Source organism: Maniola jurtina, chromosome 3 (assembly GCF_905333055.1).
Source record: "Maniola jurtina chromosome 3, ilManJurt1.1, whole genome shotgun sequence".
In the NCBI taxonomy this organism is placed as follows: domain Eukaryota; kingdom Metazoa; phylum Arthropoda; class Insecta; order Lepidoptera; family Nymphalidae; genus Maniola; species Maniola jurtina.
The window spans coordinates 16,643,951-16,664,853 of NC_060031.1; the positions used below are offsets into that span (position 1 = coordinate 16,643,951).

At 39.0% G+C, this 20,903-nt stretch overlaps 1 long non-coding RNA gene across 1 annotated transcript; it reads right to left on the reverse strand.

Moving 5' to 3' along the window:
* Window positions 1–4,325: 4,325 nt before the first annotated feature.
* On the reverse strand, window positions 4,326–19,282 carry LOC123880778. The gene is made up of 4 exons (XR_006799340.1): window positions 19,166–19,282; window positions 18,010–18,020; window positions 7,376–7,381; window positions 4,326–4,339 (listed from the first exon to the last, which is right to left on the reverse strand). It is a non-coding gene; the product is annotated as an uncharacterized LOC123880778 (long non-coding RNA).
* Between the last annotated feature and the right edge of the window lie 1,621 nt (window positions 19,283–20,903).

Sequence of the window (20,903 nt, forward strand, 5' to 3'; positions counted from 1 at the left end):
TGAAGCGCGCTCCGCAGTGTGCATGCAGTCAAGAGCTAGTTCAGGAGACTGAAGAGTAAAGCGATTCAGCCCGTCGCGTTGAGCTGCACCCCTACAGTGTTCACGTCTCGCGGCCGCTACCGGGTGCTGCGTGAACGCCTCGCGGCCGCTACCGGGTGCTGCGTGAACGCCTCGCGGCCGCTACCGGGTGCTGCGTGAACGCCTCGCGGCCGCTACCGGGTGCTGCGTGAACGCCTCGCGGCCGCTACCGGGTGCTGCGTGAACGCCTCGCGGCCGCTACCGGGTGCTGCGTGAACGCCTCGCGGCCGCTACCGGGTGCTGCGTGAACGCCTCGCGGCCGCTACCGGGTGCTGCGTGAACGCCTCGCGGCCGCTACCGGGTGCTGCGTGAACGCCTCGCGGCACGCTCGCGCTTCACTTCTATTCATCTCGCCACTCCATGAGAGGCTCAATTCACGCATCTTCTCTATTAGTGTGCCTATTTATAGAATCGACGCGCGATATGAAACTGTTGCATGGTTGTATCGTAAGTAACCGAAAAATTCTTTTCAATTCAAATTCAAATTCAAATTCAAAATGTTTTTATTCAATTAAACTTTTAAAAGTGCTTTTGAATCGTCAAAAAAATCTACCACTGGTTCGGAATGCCGTTCCTACCGAGAAGAACCAGCAAGAAACTCGGCGGTTGCTCTTTTCAAGTACATTTTCAATTTACAATAATATGCCATACTTGTATATTAGCAATTGCTGGAGCGAGTCAAATCCAAGCTTTTTTGTCATTTACATAATCTTCGATTGTATAATAAGCTTTTTTCAGGAGCATACTTTTAATAGATTTTTTAAACTTGTGTAAAGGCAAGTCTAAAATTGACTGTGGAATTTTATTATAAAATATTACACTCATTACCACAAATGACTTTCTCACTTTCCTGGGGCGGAGCGTAGGATATGCGAGCCTATTACGGTTTCTAGTTTGCCGGTCGTGGAAATCACCGATTTTTTTGTAACTAAGAATGTTTTGTCGTACATTACCTATACTAACATTGTAAAGAGGTAGTTGGTATTTCGTATGTAGGTGGTTTTTCCTGTAACTAATGGTTCGATTCTTTAGATAATTCTTAGAATATATTTATTGCAATAATATAATTATTATTATTACAGTATGAATTTCAATATTAATAATAATTGATAATATTTTTCATAATAATTAAGTACTTACGCACTGTGTGAAGACCGATGTACAAAGGTTACGCGGTTATCAAAAGATTCCTCAACAGAAATAAGTTTGACGTAAGATTGAGACTTCGCAAAGATTGAACAAACAAATCAAGTCACTCAAGTATTAAGTACCCGCGGCCCCGCCCGCTTGGATTTAGATTTTTTAAATCCCGTAGGAACTCTTTGATTTTCCGGGATAAAAAGTAGCCTATGTCCTTCCCCGGGATGTATTACAAGTCTGTACCAAATTTCATTAAAATCGGTTCAGCGGTTGGGCCGTGAAAAAGTAGCAGACAGACAGACAGACCGACAGACACACTTCCGCATTTATAATATTATAATATACATAATAAATATTGTTATATTAATATGGATAAGTATTATATAATAGGTAGGTACCTGATAATTGTCGTTAATCTATCAGTTAATAAAGACAGTTGTGAAAATTGTAAAGATTTAGCACAAAGTCTTACTGAAGGCAAACACTGAAAAACCCATAGGAAAAGCTCTCTTGCAAGTTTGCCAAAATGTTATTTATATCTAACAATCAATTTCGTATACCTACTATTGTACCATTCACTTTTTAACCCCCGACAAAAAAGGAGGGGTGTTATAAGTTTGACATGTGTATCTGTGTGTCTGTCTGTGGCATCGTAGCTCCTAAACGAATGAACCAATTTTAATTTAGTTTTTTTTTTGGTTTGAAATTGACTTGATGGAGAGTGTTTTTAGCTATAATCCAAGAAAGTTCAGCCGTTTGAAAGTTATCAGCTCTTTTCTAGTTACTGTAAACTTCACTTGTCGGGAGTGTTATAAATTTTTAATTTACACTTGTTAATTCTTTTTAATTTTCATGGCAGCCATTTTGCGTTTTATTATTTGTTGTTATAGTGACAATAGAAACACACGTGAAAATTTCAACTCTCTACCTATTAAGATTCATGGGACCCACCCCACGCACACTCCGGACAGACCCGCTGATCGGCAGACAGACTGACGGTTTAGTAATAGGCTCCCGTTAGCCCTCTTCGAGTACGGAACCTTAAAAAGTGAGGTATCGTGCGGGCGCGGAGGCGGCGCGCGCTCCCCGGGGTGCAGGTGCGGCGGGTGCGGCGGTGCGGCGGTGCGGCGGGGGTGGGTGCGGCGAATTATTGTGACAATAAACACCCGTAATGGAGTGCGCCGCGCCCGCGACCCACAGCCGCGCTAATTAGCCGAGTGACTGCGCCGCCCGCCCCACCGGTCTGCCCTACACGCGCGCCCCGAGCCCACGATGCTTCGAAGCTCCGACACCGCCTTTATCTAAAGGAAGTCAGTCACTACACCCGGAATCCTACGAGTAGATTGCTCTGGTGGCAATTGTAACTGAAGACCGCTTTGGCTTTCATTAACTTGAACTTAACCAAATTGATAGAAGATTGGTAGGTTCCCCGTAAACTTACTTTTATTTATTACTAGCTAGTATCTAAGTACTCACACACTCGTAGGCTAGTTCCTCCCGGTCTTTAGCTATATAAAAAATCCATGTTAAAATCACATTGATCCGTTACTCTGTTGCGGTATGAACGAAGGACTAACCAATAAATCAACAAATAAACCGACGTTCGCATTTATAGTATGGGTATTGATTTCGAGGTTCTACAATCAGAATATTCTAAAAAGTCGCTCGAATACTTACATCTGAATATTGAGACCACTAGGTACTCAGAATGGGTAGGTAGGTAGGTATATTGCCACAGTGGATGTTTTACGCTTTTATAATTTTTTTACCGAACCAATAAAAACGTTCATTTCAAATCAATTTCAGATTGTTTGTAACACAATCATCAGCACATTGTTGATGGCAAGCGATACTTGTCTGCGTCGTTATTGGCTTCACATAATAAATAATGAACATAAAATAACGGATATTTAAATGCGCTCCAAATTCCAAGGCCGTGGAAACTGACTCAACAGCAGCGGAGCAACGTGCAGGTTGGAAACTCACCAAACAACCACTAAACCAGATTACTCTGAACACTTAAACATTAATAACGAATCATAAATACAAGCTGAATAAACTTTACTTGCGAACAAACTTAAACACGCCCAATTATTATAGAAAAGTTAAATGTTATGCGCTCCAAATGCGAAGAACGTTGAGAAGATACTTGATACTTCGTTACTCAATACCAGTCCGACTTCTACAACTACGCAATTATCGCTAGCTTTATAATCTCATTGGTTCCTTCATTGGAACGCATAGAAGAAATTAACAGATTAGTAGAACACATAGTGAAAATTCAGCAGCTTTTCTGCAATCGACCTGATTAATTGTTACAATCATTGCCACAAACTTACCTAATTACTTACCTATTATTATTGTTGTCTTAGGCTGAGTTTTTTTTTTTCATCATAGGCAAGCGTTTAATCACAATCACACCTGATGGAAAGTGATGCTGCGGCCTAAGATGGGACGCGTTTACCTAGGAGATGCCTATTCACTCTTGATTTAAAGATATACCCGGATTGTAATTGGTAGAAAAGACAGTTTATGGTATTTTTGCTGCAACAATGCATAGTAGCCAATAGCGAGGGATTGCGCTCATCACATTGTAGATGTATTAGTACCGCAATCGTCCGAAGCTTGCATATAGATGAGAGGTAATCAATACAACAAAGTATCAAAATTCGCAATCAACCTATCTTATCTCGGCCGCGGCCGGTCCATCCAGTGTGCGAGGATTCACTTTGCTCTGATATCACTCTGACGACTTATTGCTTGCTCGAACAGTTCAACAAAATGAATAATTAGGTATATAACAATAAAAGTGTCCACACTCATGTAGGCACTTTCTCGATGACTATTATTATATAGTACATACTATTATTATGTGTAGAGTAAAAAATCTACCAAAATGTAAACAATACCAGATTAAAAGTTTTTCGGTTTTTGTCCCCTGTCTATGTTTGTCTATAAACCAATCTTTATTAAGTATATCAAGGTAGATAACGGTTGTTATGATATGTATCTGTTCCTACAAAACAAACCAGCCTTAAAAAAACTCCCCTAAAGATACACTAGGAAAAAGATCTGTTCTACATGAGTATTCACTTTGCTCGGCCTTCAAGGCTAAGTATACCTACACTCTTCTACTCTGCCTGGAAGGTCTAGCTCTTGTTTCGTTGATCTGCCATTGCATACCAGCGCAGCCATGTAGCAAGTGGAACATTGTCGAAACAAAAAGTCCCAATGTGAAGTTTTTGTAAAGAGAGGACCGGTTCACTAAACGGCGCTCAAATTGTGTTCAGGATCATTGACACCCGGAACGTCGTCCGCGGGGCACTTCCACGCGAGACCGAACTCCAACTGAATTAAGAGAAACCTTAATCTAAATTACTTTTGCACACATTACTTTACCGAAGCCTGTTGTACTAAGTTGCATAAGTAGGTATGTGTACCTGTTATGTACGAGTACCTACTACTTACATGAATTCTGTAAAAAAATCATAGCACAGAGCAGCGCGTAATAGTTAACCTTCTTGAATAAAGAGAATAATTGAGCAAAGTATAAGAAGTAATTTCTGAAAACTAAGACGGATAAATTAGTCTAAGTGATCAATTTCATGGACAATTTTGCTACCTATGCCAGACAAATTAATTGAAAAACCTGTTATATCAAAATCTAAAATCATTAATCTAATTCAAAAGTATGGTAGAGACGTTAGCATTCCTTAAATTGTTTTGCCTAGTACTACAAATTAAAGTACTTATCACCATATTCACTGTAAACTTCACTTATTTACCATATTCACTGTAAACTACTTAATTAAGGTCATAGATTATTGTTTATTAATAGACATGGTAGCAGCGTCGTCGATGTGTGTTTGCGCATCTTCGACAGATAAACAGATGACACTCGTTAACATAATTACTATTTAGGCTAACGACGCTGCGCTCTCCACTGCGTTATCACTAGTTAAACCATCGTTAATAATTTATGATTATTGGCCGACTAGTTTATGAATTTATTTATCTTTATTTATAGAGGAAGTTATTACTGCAAGAAGAAACCTATAATCATCATTGTCATCAAATTATCCCGTGGACTTCTGAAACCCTTCGCTTATGTGTGGCGCCACGCCCAATACTCAAGCTTTCCTCATTTTGCCACACTCTTTATATGGTCAGTTTAATCTTTTTTAAAATTCAAATAAACATTTACAAGTACTTTGAAATTCCCACGACACGATCTTGCGGCGCCTGATCCAGCGGCTCCCAGCGACTTGTTTGTTGTCGTTTGCCCATCTAGTGGGGGTACAGTATCTGGTACCAATGCGAGGTCGCCGCCAGAACCTTGAGACCCCAACCTCTATCGGTTTGTGAACTATGTGCCCCTTCGCAAACCGTAGCTACATTGGTTACTCTGCTTCTGCTACGGATTTTGTCGCTTCTAATTGGACACTGTAGAGAGCTTCCAAGCTCTTTCCAACCTGCTGAGTGACTCTGATTTTTTTGTATGTATTGTCCCAATGCCAATGTAGTTAGCGACCATTTTCTAAATAACATACTCGTAAGTTTTGGTTTAAAAATGAAATACAAAAATAAACAAGCCAGTGGTGGACGCTGCGGACGTTATCGCGGCCCTTATCAGTCGCCGCGACCCACCATTGACTCACGGGCCCTTTGTCACACTCGCCCTGCGCCACGCTGCGTGATAACAGCGAGGATCAGCGCCGGATGACCCAAACGCATGGTTCCCGGTCCACGGGATTTTTAAAAATCCTAAAAACCTAGATCCGGTTTGATTTGGGTTTGTCCCGTAGGAACTGTTAGTTCTACTGAGATAAAAAGTAGCCAAAAAAATGACGTCAATCCCGTATTGCTCCTTTGTAATATGATTGCGGGACAAAGCAACAAAGCAATAAACAAACACTTTCGCAACAAAGTGGATCTGTCTGTCCAATAGGTTTTCACGGTTCATCCGTTTAACTGATTTCCCGGCGACAGACATTGCTTTTTGTCCTAGAAAATCAAAGAGGTACCGCAGTATTTTCAAAAATCTAAATTCACGTGGAAAAAGTTGCGGCCATCATCTCTTTAGTACAGACATCTCTGTGTGTACCCACACAGAGATATCTTCATACTGAACTACACACAGAGATATCTTCATACTGAACTCGGATATAGGCTACTTTATCCCGGAAAATCAAAAGTTTCATACGGGATTTAAAAAAGTTAAATCCAATCCATGCGAACGAAGTCGCGGGCATAATTTAATTCCAAATAAAATCTGATTTAAAGCGAAGTCGTGAACAAAAGCTAGTAAATGACAAATTTTGTAATAATGGACAAAAGATTATCCATTGTTTGTAAGTCCTATCAAAACATCTTGAATAGAATAGCAATATTGGTGTGGCGATATCCACTCGGAGATAAGGCGCGTGGCGTGTGGGCGACGCGACTCAGTGCGCATCAGAGGCACAATGAAGAGTTAATCTGTCTTGCGTTGACACTCGCGGCTGTCGACTCTGGACCCGAAGCCTGCGCCGATAGTGCTGATTCTTCGTTAACGATCATGGCATTACCGGTGGCCTAGTGAATAACACGGTGCCTCCTCTTCGGGAGGGGTGGGGGCTCGATCCCGGGCACGCACCTCTAACTTTCACATTTATATTATTATTAGGATATTAGGATTAGGATTGCATAAAGGACAGCATCTGCCACATACCGACTTAATTATTATGATTAATCAAAACTCTAGCACTGCACCGCGCCGGTTCGGAAAGCTGGTAAGGTTTTCCTTTGCCTTTTGTGGTACGGAACTCTAAAAATGCTGTCGCTAGGAGATATCAAACCAGTCGTGACAAGTTATTATGGTGTGCTTTTCTAATATCCTTCCAATTAAAAACGACACGACGTCGAAGCAGTATCAGATCCACAAGATCCGCAGTTCCGCTGGCGCCTTACGTCGCGCTCGGCGTCGCAGCCCGCCTCGTGTGTCGCGAGCCGGTTTTATAAGGAGGTTCGTTCAAAAGAAGCAGTGTCGAACTGGTGTTATATAATCGTGGTAGTTAGGTGACGAGCCGGACCGGGCGCTGACCGGGACCGGTCCGGCCGCGCGCGCCCGCAGTGCTGCAATGCTTCATATACCTGCCCGTGTTTATGTACAACATACGCCGACCTCGGCCGCAGCTGATTGACAGTGATCGTGTAAAAAACCAGCCAAGTCCGAATCGGGCCTTTTGGGTTCGGTATATGTTTATGTTTTAATCGCAGTTTACAAACCATTTTATGAATCTTTGTTTTCACTTTTTCAGTATTTGTTGTACAGTAGGTATATGGTACATAATATACCGAAATTTCATATTAGCCTCCGTCACAAAAAATGGTTTATACAACTGACAACTTTGACGGACCCCATTTCTTTATTAGAAAAAAAAATACCTACTTTTTCGTACTCTACTCAATGAGCTCTAGCTAATGATACCCCACATGTTAGGGTAAAAAAAATCTTATCCGACTCCCGCTTGCTCGCTGAAAAGTAATTTACTTTAGTTTCTGATTCAATATTCGGTTTTGAGCCAACATTCTACATCAAATACTAAAATGTCAGGCTCGTAACTCATTTCGCCTACGAGCCAGAGACCACACGCGGACAGACAGACAGACAACAGAAATAGGTCTCGACTTTTTGATTTTATTAGGAATTTTGACTTTTGGGTACGGAATCCTAAAATGGAACGAGTTTGCCGAAACCTTGGTGCTAATTATTGTTAGCTAAGTACCGCGACTGCAACTTTTAGTATCTAATTAGGTAGGGAACACATTAGTGAGGAGGAACCGACGCGCATGTTTACTGCTCATCCCCGTCACCTCTGCCGTCACTCACTACATCCCGAAGTGTGCCGAAGTTGCGTGTGGCTGCGTTCATTGTGTAGTGTGTAGTGAGATGCAGGTGAAGCCATGCCTCGAATGTAGGTGTAATACTCAAATCATAGCCGTATTTAGCTAAGTGCCTACCTACTTGTTTTTAAACTTTTCTGGTAGATACAATTTTTTTATTATGCAACAAAAAGTAAGCTCTGACCGCTATCACCAGAAGCCTGCCACCAGAACTCATAAATTCTTAAACGATCTCAGGTGGGAATCCAAACCGGACCCTGCTATTTTATGGTCAAAGCACAATGTACGCCGCTGCCAAAAATATCATTCTCACTGGTTGTTCTCGATAGGAATTAGGAAAGGCATTCCGGACGAGTGTAGTGTGGTTCACTTCGCGGTTTGAAAGCACTTTGTACCTACTTCTAGTCCATTCTTTCGGCTCTCCTCACTAGAATCTGCTTTCTGAACCGCTAAGACATAGCTACCTTATCATTAACGCAATGGCCTGAAATAAACATATAGTCAAGAAGTTGTAATGTATGGTTAAAAAGTTGGTCGGTCGGTTATCCCTTCATGCAGGGAGCTTTAGAAAGTTGCAAAAATGTAATCTGTAACTGTAATATTGACAAGTTGAGACGCAGGAACTGGGTCTGGTGGTGCGGACAGCGCCTGTCGGCCGCGCTTCACGTACAGTTACTTAGTGGTCGGGTTAGCGCGCCGCGCGCCGCGTGCGCGGGCGGCGACCACACAGCTCCCACGTGTTCAGTGTCAACCTCGCCACCGCCCGCTGCTCTAGCTGCCTAAACTACAGTGACAATTCAGTCCTTTTCCCGCCTCTCGTCAACAGGTGCGAGAAGGAACTGGAAACACAGCTAGTACTTACTGTTTAGCGTGGGAAAACATCAGAGAACAGGAATTCCATGCGGACCAATCGCCATGAATTACACGGTGTACTACTTATTCTAGTACACCAGGTAGTAGAACTTTGTACTGGTGCATTACAATGCCTAATCTTCATGAATAATGCAACGTTTATAATTCCTAAGGGCAAAATGAACTAATCTTCACAACATAAGCGATCTCTACTTGCATACCTACAGCACCAGTTCCTCTAATTCAGTCCGTCGATATTAATACTAAGTATTCGTATTATTCAATACATGAGTCGGACGAGGCTGTGAGCTGCGTGTGGGTAAGTACTCACACGTGAATAAGTACATAATACATAATCCTTGCTGTTATGTAAATATAAGCGCCGGCTTTATGGAGCAGGAAGCGTCGCGCTTGCGTCGAAGCTGCGATGCGCACACCGCACACCACACCGCACTACCAAACAACTAAAACTGTCTTGTCGTTTTCCTAACGCTACCTACATCGCCTATCTTTTGATCAGCTCCTTAACAATAAAGTTGTTATTAAATTAAACACATTGAAAAGCGATGACAATAACCCAAAGACATTTAATATTATTTTACAGGGAAGGCCAACGGCTTATTGGAACTAAATAAGTGACTAGAAGCTAATATCTAATAGGTTCTCATAAATTGATACATAAACAAGGGTGCGTGGTAAAGCACAGTGTGTTGTGAACAGACTACCAGTTTCCATACATCGTTGTTGTCATCTACGTCCGCCTCTCGCGCGAGCTCGGAGCCCCGCGGCAGTACTACTGCCCGCAGGAACTGGAATCTGCTCGCTGCGCGTGGACAGAAGAAGGATTTCGCCGAAGTAGGAGAGCCTCGTTGCCACTCCGTACAAAGTACAACAAACTACTAAATACAACGCAGGTAGCTATCCTATCGCGTCTCTACTCTCTGCGTGCCGATGGGATGCACTTATTAAATAATTTCAGGTAGAGCTACAATTTATAAGGTACTTTAATAGTTATTATGTAATTTATTTTAGTCTACCAATCCACATTGGGCCAGCGTGGCAGACTAGGGCCTAAACCTTCTCACTCTGAGAAGTGACCCGTGCTCAGTAGTGAGCCGACAAATGGTTGATCATGACGATGAATAAGCTACGAACTTTTATTTACTTAGGCAAATAAAGAACTACATTTCTATATTTAGAAATCACAAGTATTAAAGCAAAGAAATAAAACCCTAGTGTACTAACTTTAATTAGATGCTATTTGAGAGTAAATAATTTAATTATTTTAGGCAAAACTAGCAAAGAGAAGGAATGAAACGATGTACAAAATTAACACTCTTTATATTTTTCAATGATTCATTGGATTGGTTTATCAACGAGTTAAAATGGGTACACAACAATTACACAGTTAAGATGAGTTTCCACGGAAATTATTAGGTACATTATTAGGTATACATAACACAATTTATAACAATCAAATACAGAGAGATACAGTAAGAATACTTATCTTTATTCGAGGAGGCTCGTCGCACAAAAACTAACTACTCTCACCCCAACAGTGGTTTATATAGGTTACTATCTTTCTTTGTTCCCTCTACATTTTCCTTATACCAAGCTGACAACATAACACAATATTCTGTTCATAGTAAACAATTAGGCTGAATTACTAACAATTATATGTTTCCAGGCACTAGTTAACATTAATATTAATAATTGAAACCATTATCAAGTTAATACAATATTTAGTTTAAAGTTATTTATCAAAAGTACACACAAGTCATAAGTCAATTGAGGTATTTTAATTCACAATTATAGTACAGCATTACACAAAATTATTCTTAAAGATCATAAGATATTATTCTAATAAATAACAAATAGTTTTCTCTATTTAAAACATTATTATAATTTAATTAAGTAGCAATGACGTGTAACTTGAAAGTTTCTGTCGGAACTCTATAATAGTCAACTGTTCTATTCTTGAATCACATTATTTTCTTGAAACATAAATTAACTACACATTACATCACAAAATTAATAATTATTTATTCTAATAATGTCTACACTTTTCTCTGTTTTTCAATTATACATATTTTAGTAACAAAAATAAAAGAGTATAGCTAATCTTGATAATCAGCCTATTACCATCATAATAAGTACGAATACAAGATAAACAAGTGTTGCCACCCCTTTTTACAATTATTGCTACCTAATTTAATAGTAAACAGTGTTTACATACTTCAATAATTAACTATTCCTCATAAATCACAGAATAAATTTCTTATTTTAAAATAATAATCTATCACGGCCAAACTGACCGTGCTTCGCTCTCGAAGCATAACGACAAAAAAAAAACAACTTTTCACATAAGGACAATAATAACTCATGACACAGTGAAAAATCAACATGTCTGTGGCTACCATTTACTCCTTTCTTTCAATGTGTGTGAAATCCAAAATCACTCCACCATTAATTCCAATAAAAAAAAATTGACAAGTTTTTATTTCTTACCACAGTACATATGTGATACTCCATGGCCTTAAACACCATTGGTTTTCAAGCAGCACCAGAAAATAGCCATGAATACCATTGGTTTTTGAAGCACCACTAAATAATAAAATATCCTTTAACACCATTCGTTTTATAGCAACATTTTATAATATCCTTTTAACACGAGTGGTTTTAAAGCTATAGCATTTATTTTTTTACTAAAAATTACAATCTATCACTGGTCATCGACATACTTTTTTATTCACTACTTTCAATATAATCTTCAACCAAGACATTTTGATCTATCCATTCACCAGGCCAACGTCTTAACTTTTCCTTGGCAATTATAATATCCTTTAAACTTCCTTTCCCTTTTAAAGAAAATCGATCATTTTCCAAAATATTGATAATTTCATATGGACCTTTGAATTTGGCTCTTAATTTATCATGCCGTCTGTGATCCTGATTTACATAGACTACGTCCCCAATGTTATATACTATATTATCTCGCCTGGATAAATCAAAACGCTTTTTAAAATCACTAGCTACATTGACTAGTCGTTGGTGAGCTAGTAAACGCTCAGCACGAACATCTACTAATTCTTTTTGTACATCATTACCATTATCAGTCACATCATTCAATCGAGCCTGTATGCAAGGTATATTACCATTAAGCCCAACCAATAAACGAATAGGAGCAAAACCAGTAGATTTTTGTATAGTTGAATTGAGTGATAATTGAACTTTCCATAAACCGTTTGGCCAATCTGACGTATTACATGACGTAGTTAACATATCTATTATAGTTTTGACATACCTCTCTATTTGACCGTTAGCACGTGGAGTGCCAGTAGTTATCATATGATGTTCAACTTGCCAACTTCTAAACAATGTTTGTAATAGTTTACATGAAAAGTTTGTACCGCGATCTGTAATGACTAGTGAAGGGGTGCTAAATAGAGTTAACGATTCTCGCACATTATTGACCATTTCATCACCACCCATTGACTTCAATGGTTTTAAAATACAATACTTTGTGAAACCATCTATAATCATAAGAATGTATTTATAGCCGGCACTAGATTGTTGAAAAGGACCCGTACAATCTAAATGTACCGTATGGAAAGGTATAGGAGTTTTTTCTATTGGGTATAACATGCCTTGTTTGGGCCCTGTATGTGATTTACGCTCTGTGCAAACTAAACAATGAGAAAGATACTTTTTAATAAAACTTGTTAGCCCTGGAAACCAAAAAGACTCAGAAAGTTTTTGAAAGGTTTTATCATAACCTACATGACAATTTTCATCGTGAAATAAACGTAAAATGCTTAATCTGCTGCCTTTGGGAACATACAACCTTGCCCTACCATCGGAGTTAGTTTTGTAGTATAATAAATTATTTTTAACTAAGTATTGGTTAGTATCCAATTCGCCCGCCTGTACTTTTTCAATCAATGACTGAGTTTCATCATCCTTTTGTTGTGCGATTTCTAACCATGAGTTAGTTGGTATTAATACATTAATGATCTCCTTAGATTCTGGATTGAAAATCTCAGTTGTTGATGTAGATAATTTAAGTCGGAACCCCGTAACCTTATCTGATCCTATCGTACCAATTACTACGAAAAAAGAACCTAAATTATCTACATAAACAAGTAAAAATTTAAGATGTCGTACAGCTTTAGTTATGGCTCTTTGAAAGACAGATGGGCCATTGCAAATTCCAAAAGGCATTTTCACAAATTCGAAATGCCCATCTGGCGTGACAAATCCAGTATACTTAACAGAGTCTGGTGCAATAGGTATTTGGTAGAACCCGTTTTTCATATCGATTGAAATAAAATATTTTGATTTACCTAGCTTATCTATCTGATCCTCGATAAGGGCAAAGGAAATTATTTTATTTAGGGCTCTATAATCTACGCACATTCTATCATTTCCGTCCTTTTTTTTTCACTAATAATATGGGACTCGCATAGTCCGATGTACTCTCCTGAATCATATTGTTATTTAACAAATCCTTTATTATTTCTTTAACCTTTTCTCGTTCCACTGCAGCTAACCGATACGGGCGGTAATTGATTACTTCATCTTTTTTTTATCTAATTTTTAATTCTCCCGTTCTGACGGTACTCAAATTACCGTTAGACGGTATAATGGACGGATATTTCGTAAAAATTTTTAAAATACTTTCCCTTAGATTAGAATCAAGATGTTGGATCCTATCAGATAATTGGGATAAACTGTTATTACCGCATTGATATTCTAGTAAATTAACTTCTTGTTGAATTACACGAATCTCTGTATTTCGAATTAATCTACTTCCATTTGAATCTGTAACAATGGCTACGTCCGGATGTAACACCGCATTGCGCCCTATTATACAATCATATTTGAAATCATTATTTTTTACGACGTAAATATCTAACTCGAGACAAATTTCCTCAAATTTAACAGGAACTGTTATTTTCCCCTCTACGTTTATTTTTCCGTTACCTATACCATCAATAGTAAAAAAACAAGGCGATATATTACAATCAAGGCACTTGGCAATTGAATATTTAATGATACTACAACTAGCCCCCGTGTCAAGTAAACAGTTAATCGTGTAGTTATTGATCGTAATCTCAGTTAATTGTCATAGTTGTTTAGCAGCAGTTTCCTTATCGATCCGTTTTTTGTGAAAGCAAAAATCAATGGAATGACCCTCCTTGCTACAAAATACACAGTAAAGATTTTTAGTCTTTTTTACAACTTCTTTACCGTCTGAAGAAGAAGAAAGATTTTTATTTCCTTGTAAACATTGAGAGGAAATATGGCCTAATTTTCCACAAGAAAAACAAGTACGGTCCTTATCAGTTTTAACTCGCTTTGGAATACTAGGCCCGGCACTATTATCGGCATTATTTTCTAATGGGCGTTTTCTTGTTTGTTTCGAAAATGTAGAAAACAAAGTTATTAATTCCGACGTGTTAGTAACGGAAGTATTATGGCAAGTTATTTTAATATTTGGTTCCCGAATTCCCCCACACACAAGCTCAATTAATTGATTTTCAGAAAAATTAATCTTACAACTCTGTAAAAGTCTTAACTTTTCTCTTGCATAATCACAATACGAATCACTTGAATCCGACGAATACAATACAGCCTTTGATAATTTTTCCGAAAGATTTTTCTTTTCAGGATATAATGCAATAATATCTTTGCTAAAATTCTCCCAATTTCTACCTTGTTCGGACTCCCATGACTCAAACCAAGATAAAGCAGACCCTCGGAGGGCCTTACCTGCTTTAGCTGCTTTTTGAATACTGCTCCATCCAAGCTCGGTGCCGAGTAACTCGATGCTTTTGCACCAGGTCTCAGCCCCGTTGTCGCTTTTCTCAGGATCAAAAATAGGCAGCGCGATGTCATCGCTGCGTTGATTGGATGTTAACGAGTCACGTATACTCTTCAAGATTTCTTGCAGCTGCTCGTGGTTGAGATTCATTGTCCCTCGTTTTTTCAAGACCTGTGTAACAAAAATGCTATTAGGTTTCCATTGCCATAAATAATTCGTATCCCACTTCTGATATTAAATAATTTCAGGTAGAGCTACAATTTATAAGGTACTTTAATAGTTATTATGTAATTTATTTTAGTCTACCAATCCACATTGGGCCAGCGTGGCAGACTAGGGCCTAAACCTTCTCACTCTGAGAAGTGACCCGTGCTCAGTAGTGAGCCGACAAATGGTTGATCATGACGATGAATAAGCTACGAACTTTTATTTACTTAGGCAAATAAAGAACTACATTTCTATATTTAGAAATCACAAGTATTAAAGCAAAGAAATAAAACCCTAGTGTACTAACTTTAATTAGATGCTATTTGAGAGTAAATAATTTAATTATTTTAGGCAAAACTAGCAAAGAGAAGGAATGAAACGATGTACAAAATTAACACTCTTTATATTTTTCAATGATTCATTGGATTGGTTTATCAACGAGTTAAAATGGGTACACAACAATTACACAGTTAAGATGAGTTTCCACGGAAATTATTAGGTACATTATTAGGTATACATAACACAATTTATAACAATCAAATACAGAGAGATACAGTAAGAATACTTATCTTTATTCGAGGAGGCTCGTCGCACAAAAACTAACTACTCTCACCCCAACAGTGGTTTATATAGGTTACTATCTTTCTTTGTTCCCTCTACATTTTCCTTATACCAAGCTGACAACATAACACAATATTCTGTTCATAGTAAACAATTAGGCTGAATTACTAACAATTATATGTTTCCAGGCACTAGTTAACATTAATATTAATAATTGAAACCATTATCAAGTTAATACAATATTTAGTTTAAAGTTATTTATCAAAAGTACACACAAGTCATAAGTCAATTGAGGTATTTTAATTCACAATTATAGTACAGCATTACACAAAATTATTCTTAAAGATCATAAGATATTATTCTAATAAATAACAAATAGTTTTCTCTATTTAAAACATTATTATAATTTAATTAAGTAGCAATGACGTGTAACTTGAAAGTTTCTGTCGGAACTCTATAATAGTCAACTGTTCTATTCTTGAATCACATTATTTTCTTGAAACATAAATTAACTACACATTACATCACAAAATTAATAATTATTTATTCTAATAATGTCTACACTTTTCTCTGTTTTTCAATTATACATATTTTAGTAACAAAAATAAAAGAGTATAGCTAATCTTGATAATCAGCCTATTACCATCATAATAAGTACGAATACAAGATAAACAAGTGTTGCCACCCCTTTTTACAATTATTGCTACCTAATTTAATAGTAAACAGTGTTTACATACTTCAATAATTAACTATTCCTCATAAATCACAGAATAAATTTCTTATTTTAAAATAATAATCTATCACACTCAATATTCATAGACATGCTAATGCATTCGACGACCATTGCGAACACTTGATTATTGCCCATAGACGCGACTGACTGCGCTAAAAATAAACGTAATCTCACAAGCGAGGTGACTCGCGGCATTAAGGAAATACCTACCGTGAGGCAGCTGACCGTGAGGCAGCTGAAACAGAGGAAAATATTCCTTTTACGCACGAAAACGTAATATGTATTTATCCCGATTTAGCGAGTCAGCTAGCAGACTACTACTCTGTGCTCAATTGTACGTCGTCTCGCCGGTAGGTGGCCATCAACCAGCGAGCACAGTCCACGAGTGCCGCGACCACTCCGAGTCTGGGCGTTTGTGCACTCATTCGTATTCGATTAGTTTTCGTTTTCGTAAAAATATCACTCGAAATAGATGTCTTCAGAATGTACGTGCGCTTTGTTCACTCATTTGATTCGTATTTTGATGGATTCGTAGGAACATGAATCAAATGAGTGCACTAGTCTGCATACATTTTTCGCATGAGATATTTTGTATTTTTACGGAAACGAATACGAATGAGTGCACAAAGGCTCAAATAGCCGCTGTTGTAGTGTAGAGTGTCGCAATTCGGAACGATCCGCAGCAGAAATAACCTCACCTTTCCAGCGCACCAACACCACTGACCTGACGTCCCACATTACACGCCGCCTCGCCCACCGCCAGGCGCCGGCTGCAGTTCACAGTTGCATTCCACTCCAGCCAACTCTTTCTCTCACTTACTATTAATTTTCCTGTGCCGTCTCACTATTCAACTCTTGCTCATCATTTTGTACCAGTTAGCATTCCAAATAAAAAGTTACAAACTAGAAACGATAAATATGTAAGTGGATACTTCGCTACTTACGTGCAGTTCACAGTAAGCCGGCGGCGCGGCGGCGCGGCGTGGAATAAAGATAGACACCCGAGATAACCCAAGCTTCCACCTACTAACGAAGTCGCGTTCTTTTTACCCAACTATACGGAAAGTAACAAAATGACACAAGAACACCAGACATCAAGACATACATCCCTAAAATCTGTTCATATCATAAAGGCAGAAACTTACTTACTAGACGTAGCAATGTAGATAAGTACTAAGGTACAGCTCAAAAGAATCTTGACATCTTCGATATACTTAACTAGGTTCTATTTTTATCGTAGACCCTCACTACGAAACATACGGAATTATAACGGAATATTTTAAACCTTAACCCTCGCCGAATCGAGGAAAAAGTGTACTTTGCAACATGTGCCTTTCTACGCGGATAGAATTAAACGTTTCCCGCAGACAAAGACATGTGCATCAGGTAGTGTGGCACCAGAAGCCTAAGAACTCGTAGCTCGGAAGGCCGAACAAAAACTGGCTGCTGAACAAATATCCACTTTGTGGCCAGGCCCCACTGGCGGCGTACTGCGCAGTGCCGCACCGCGCCGCTCAAGGTTCACATCCGACACACGCGGAAGACACGCAGTCTCTCGCTCTCACGCCGCACATACCTCGTCACATTATACAGTTAAGCTGCACACACATTGCTGTGTGTGGTGTGCTAGGGTGCTTTATATCTTTGGCCGTAACAACTATACTTTAGTTTTCCTTAATTTACTTAAAAGGTAAACAAGTAGCTTTTCGCTGGAATGCGTAAAATGCACACTATACCTACCTACGCGGCTTATTGACCTTGTAACCACGAACTGGCAATGAAATCATGATACGAGTGAAAAACCTAACACCAAAAGATCTAAAGCATAAATTGCATGGCTTACGCTTTTCTTCGAGAAGGTTTCTGCGATTGTTTATCTATAAAACAAAGTAAAGAAAACTAAAGTATATAAGTAGACCTTCAGTTAACGGAAAATGATTTTAAAAATTCCACACGAGCAAGGGATAGGTCAATCGCCTTCTGTAACGTCACACATTATGACGACACATCACGCCACAGCGATGTGTTTACACCTTAAGTCTGAATTCAATATAGGTACGCTGTTGTGTATACTTTAAATCCATTTGCACATTTTTGTTATAATTTATGATGAATCTGTTTATATACGTAATCAATTTATTTTGAAAGCAGATTCATAGCACCAGGCTTTAATGATATCTTCGTCAATCTTTATTCATAAAGCTACGTGGTGCTCTTCATCATTGCGAAATAAGTAGATATTTTACTATTTTAGGAAGAGTTTATTCGTAGTGCGCTTCAGTTTGGCTAATTTGAATACGAATAACTAACCAATCAAACTCAATGGCATATACGTTCTAGGAGCTAACATCTATGCCTGTAGTTTTCCATATTTCCGTTAAAATATTCAGTTCCAAAGTTACGGAGAGTTAAAGTACTTAAATTAAACTTAAGTACTTAAATTCAGAAGTGAAATGAATTGACAAAAGTGATGGCCACAAAAAGGAGGAAGCCGTGAGTCGATCGACTTGCATGAGGGTCGCGACCCGCGCCACACCGCGGCGGCGGCGGCTAATTCCCTCATGCATATTCTACATTTACATTTTACTAACTACGTAATATGTCCAGACCTATTTCGTAGTTTCAATGTGATTTTTTAGTTCAAATTCAGTTCAAGTATAATTTTACAAGCTGGTGCCCGCGACTTCACCCGCGTGGATTTAGGTTTTCAAAAATTCCGTGGGAACTCTTTCATCTTACAGGATAAAAAGTAGCCTAGGTCACTCCAATCACGTCGGTCTGTTGCTCCGTCGTGGGCGTGGCTGAAAGACAAATAATCATTAGTTATTTGTTATGCAAGGCTGCAAAGTTGTTATATTATCGCGAGAGTTTGTACCCTTGTAGACCACAGTTCGTCACGTTCGCATTTCAACTCGTACTTTGCACGCTAGCGAGTAAAATTACCACTTTCCACGCAGATTTCAAAGGACAAAGGAATCCTTTCCGAGCGAATGAGACGAAAACATAATTTCGACTGAAGGACCGAATGCGGCTTATCTGGCGGATGCTGCCGAATCACACGCGGCCGCGGACGTCGGCAATGCTACTGTTGACCTTCCATCACTAGTTAGTTATCCATTTTTACTGAACTAAACTCAGTACTTACCTACTTAGGTAGATACAAATCAGAAAACTTTGCTGTCGGTCAGTAGGTATGTCTCCATCTCAGACTGCATCAACAAAAATGACAAGGAAGGTAGGTAAGTGGTACTTAGGTAACTTTGCGTGGCAAAACGTCACGAGTTAGCGAAAAGTACTAAAAGACTAATTTATAGCTTACTAGTTCCGCAAGTTTTCATATAAGTAGGTACTTATATTCAAAAATTATTTGGAAATTTCCTTGAAGTGTCAAACTCTACTTATCATAAAAATAATACAGTGAACTAAAAAGCTAGCACATTATTAATCTGATTTTGAAAACTTTAAACCCGCCTCTAGTGACTAGCCAACTCTTTCTCTCACTTACTATTAATTGAGGCGGCCAACTCGTGGCAATGTAACGCCGCGCACACCAGCACACAGGTCGCAGCGTCGGCGCTTCCTTGTTGTTCCCACAGGACGACGCTGTTTTCCTCAAAACACTTCTGATACAAATGACGAATAGCTAGGTAGGTACATACTATGTTATGGTTTGCGGTCTTGTAAAGCGATATAGCCCAGTGGTTTCGTCTTCCTCATAGTCTGGGCAACGGGGTTCGATCCCGGGCAAGCACCTATTCGGAATTATGTGCGTTTTACGCAATTAGGTACCACTTGCTGACTGAAAACGTCGTGAGAAAACCTACGTGCCTGAGAGTAAAATGCCACGCATGCAATCTGCCAATCTACACTTGGCCAGCGTGGTAGACAGGCTGACTGTGACCAAAACCTTCTCATTTTAGGAGGAGACCTGGCCTCAGTAGTAAGATGATGATGATGCGGTCTGAAGTTCACACTGCTGTGAGGGGTATTCCTCCTTCACATTGTTTCGCAAGACGCCAAGTTGGCGCTACAAGTAAAGAAGGTTTCATATGGGGGTGAAGAAAAATGATAGATTACTCCGTCAGAGATCATTGACCTATAGTCCGCGACAGGTTGAGATGGCAATCGGGAAATGAGGCGGGGGACGCCCCGCACACCCGCGCTCGCCCGCGTTGAGTTTGCGTGGGGGCTGTGCGGATGTGTGGGGCGTGTCCGCCCCGGTTGCCGTCTCAACCTGTCGCGTACTACATATGAAGAGTGGTCAATGACAGAGAGTACCTAGGTAATTCGTAAGTTAGCTTAGAGACCAAAACTGAAATAAACCAACTGTTTTAATTAAAATACTTATTTATTTATTAAAAAACTCATTTCAAATTGTATAAAGCATCTATTAATAATTATATGAAACAATATTATCATTATGATTCAATTTAACAAAGTTTACTTTGTGAGCGTTAAACCAACGAGTACATAACAAGACTCTTATTGTATATAATAATAAATAATCAGAAAAACAGTGATTACATAAACTATGCACATAACAAGCATAACCGACATACGAGAATGTTACTGACAACCTGGTAACTTCAAGCTATGAGTAAGTGAGCATTTTTCTCTGCAATT